Source organism: Octodon degus, unplaced genomic scaffold (assembly GCF_000260255.1).
Source record: "Octodon degus isolate 3935 unplaced genomic scaffold, OctDeg1.0 scaffold00028, whole genome shotgun sequence".
NCBI lineage: Eukaryota > Metazoa > Chordata > Mammalia > Rodentia > Octodontidae > Octodon > Octodon degus.
Genome location: NW_004524604.1, coordinates 20,147,954 through 20,151,444, shown reverse-complemented (window position 1 = coordinate 20,151,444; position 3,491 = coordinate 20,147,954).

Here is a 3,491-nt window from a genome sequence, read left to right as displayed (position 1 = left end):
TGTAGGAAGCTCTGTAGGTTCCCACCTCCTCTCAGCCCCTTCCTGATTGGTTTCTTGTAATAAGACGGAAGAGGTGCGCTTTTGGTCCCCCCATCTGTTCATCCAACTTCTATAAAATGCTTAGTGTGTGCTAGACATCATTTTAGATGAAATAGCCACAACCCTTGTACTTTTCTGGTTAGTAAACATTATTTGTGGGAATTCATCTAGTGTTTGCTGCTTGCTCTTTCTTTCTTTTTTCTTTCTTTCTTTTAGAAACATCTTTCAGCTGGGCTCACTGTTTAGAGGACAAAAATGGATATCTGGATCTATGATTCATCAAAATACTGCTGTTTTTTGTGATATTTTGGCTCAAGGTCAGGTTTAGGGCCATCTCTTATTCTTATTTAATGTGGTCATTTTATGTTCTCTTCTCCCACATTTGCCTTTCTAATTAAATTTCATCCAGATAGATGGGAAAAATGAGTTTGCCCTCCCTAGTTGCTCTCAGGAGGGGGAGAGACTTTATAAAATAAGCCTGCTGGGGTGGGGAGAGGGGGTGGTAAGTAAAATGAATTATGCATGCATAAATAATAGAGAACAGACCACCCTGGAGCTGGGAGGCTTGGACAGTAGTTTTAAAAAATATGCATGTGTTAGAAAGAGTGAAGCACTTCTGCAAAAACCTAACAAATGACATTTCGCCTTTGCAAGATATTTTTCTTCTTGAGGCTGAGTGGTTGCAGGAGTGAGTCAGAAGTTCGACTAAAACAATCTTCCCTCTTTGTATCTTACCTCGGTAATTTCTACTATATGAATTGACACACATCTACCGTGCATTTTTACTCTTATTTTTTGTGTATTTTGTACTTTTTCAAGTTTCAGCGATAAATGGGCACAGTTTTTATAATCAGAGAAACAAACTCAACTGTAGGTGGAATTTTAAAATAATATTTATAATCTGAGTATTGGGGTGTGCACAACAGAAATACTCTGTGCTGGTCTGTAAGTTTTGTTGGAATGCAGGACTGCAGGCGGCACAGGCCATTGGTACTTAGAACCAGTTCAAATAGATCACTCTATCCACTCTTCCCAGAGAGGACTCTCTGGTATTCTTATCTGTTATCCTAGTCTTTAGCCTAGACTATATTTGTCTCCTTCCTGACAGCTCCTTCTATGTGTGGAGGCAGAGCCCATTTTTTTCTCTACATCTGTAGTGAAGACAAAGGAAGCTATGCAAATATTTGCACAGTTTTTGCTCATTAGGTTAAAACTGATTGAAGAGGGGCATCTGCTCCTAGCTCCTCACAGTCTACAATAGCATCCAGTGCTGCCCAGCAGAATATTCATGACTTGGGTAAGCCTCAGTTTTTTAAGACCTTCAGCCATTTGATCTTCAATGAAGGGACCAAAAATCTACATTGAAGAAAAGGTAGCCTCTTTGACAAATGATGCTGGAGTCACTGGCTATGCACATGCAGGAGAATGAATCTGGACCCATATCTCTTACTCTGTACTCAAATCAAAATAAGTCAAAGACCTATATATAAAAACAAAAACGCTAAGTCTTCTGGGAAATGAAATAGGGAGAACTCTTGAAGGCAGACATAAGCAAGGACTTTCTCAATAGAACCTGAAAGGCACAAAAAATAATAGCAAAAATCATGCAATGAAAATCTGTTCAATTAAAAGCCTTCTGCACAGCAAAGGAAATAATAGGAGTGAAGAAACAACCTACAGAATGAGAAAAAAAAAATACCACCAACTACTCCTCAGACAGAGGCCTAATACCTAGCTAGAAAAAAGAACTTGAAAAGCAATTAGACTCCCCCCAAATAAAAGAAAACAAATTTTATAAAAGGGCAGTTCAAATTAATAGACACAAGCAGGCATGGTGGTGCATGCCTGTAATCTTAGCACTCAGGAGCCTGAGGCAAGAGGATCACAGTGGAGTTCGAGGCCAGCCTAGGTTACATAATGAGTTTAAGGCCAGCATGAAATATACTACAAGACCCTACCTAAAAAAAAAGTAGGAAAGGAATCAACATTTTTTTAAAAAGAGATATAAATACCCAATGAGTACATGAATACATGTTTGGCATCTTTCGCTATTAGAGGAATACAAATCAAAACAACACTGACATTTCAATTTTTATCCCCAAAAGAATGACTATAACCAAGAAGTAAAAAAAAAAAAATTCTGGAGAGATTCAGGGAAAAGGAAACACTTCTGCATTGTTGATGGCAAGGTAAACTAGTACAACCACTATGGAAATCACTGAGGAGATTCCTCAAAAATTAAAAATAGAGATTCCACTTGACTTGGCTATAACACTTCTGAGTATCTTCCCAAGAGTTAAAGATAGTGATCCATGCACAGCCATGTTTTAGCAGCACAACAGCTATCAACACTAGTGAAATTTTGGAAACAGCTTATGTGCTCATCATCAGATACATAGATTTTAAAAATATGGTGTCTATACACAATGGATTTCTGCCCAGTCATAAAGCAGGTTAAGTTGGGATCATTTGTAGGAAAATAAATGCACTTTGAGGCCACAATACTAAGCAAAATAGACACAGAAGGATGATTGTTTTTATATGAGAAAACCAGACCATAAATAATTTAAAGAGCAAATAAGAGATTAGTGCTAGGAAACAGAGACAGATGATGTGGAGATGGGAAGGAGAAATAAAAAGTACCAAGAAGCAGTGTGTGCATGTGCCAGTTCCTGTGATGAATGTATTTAGTATTATGTACTACAAACATACTAATTTTAAAGATCAGAAAAACAAACAAAAAAAGACGGGTGGGTCCCACTTTCAATGAATTCAGAAGGTTTCTCTGGAGGCCAAGATATGAGCACAGACAAAGGAGCGGGCTGAAAACAGGAAGGCAAGGAAGGCTGTGAGCCAAAGGTACCGCACAGCTTCATTGCTACTGTGTTCACAGTCACCGACCCGATACACACTGATGAGGACTGTCCCATTTTGCAGGAACTGGTGTGCCTGGCACTGCACTAGGAGTTCGTACTAGCCAGGACTGTTGGGTGCTTGGGACAGAAAAATCTAATTTTCATTTGCTTGAAAGAAATAGGAGATTGATTGGAACACAAACTTACAACACCAGTGGGTTTTATGTTTTGTTTTGTTGTCTTTTTCAGACAGGGTCTTGCCACACAGTTCAGGCTGGCCTTAAGCTCACTTTGTAGCCCAGGCAGATCTCAAACTCACAATGAATTTCCTACCTCAGCCTCCAGAGTGCTGGGATTACAGAAATGCGCCACCACATCCAACACTAGTGTTGTATTACTTTCCAGCGTAACAAAAAGCTACTGTTATGGGCAGCTAGGTTATTATAGGAATGCAGATAGGGATAGACCCTCAAAGGAGTCAGTGCGAGAGACAAGATATCTTGCAACTGTGGAAGAGACAGGCACCTCCACTGTGGGCCAGACCTCAAGACAATAGATGAAACAAATGCACCCACACACTTTATAAATATATATATA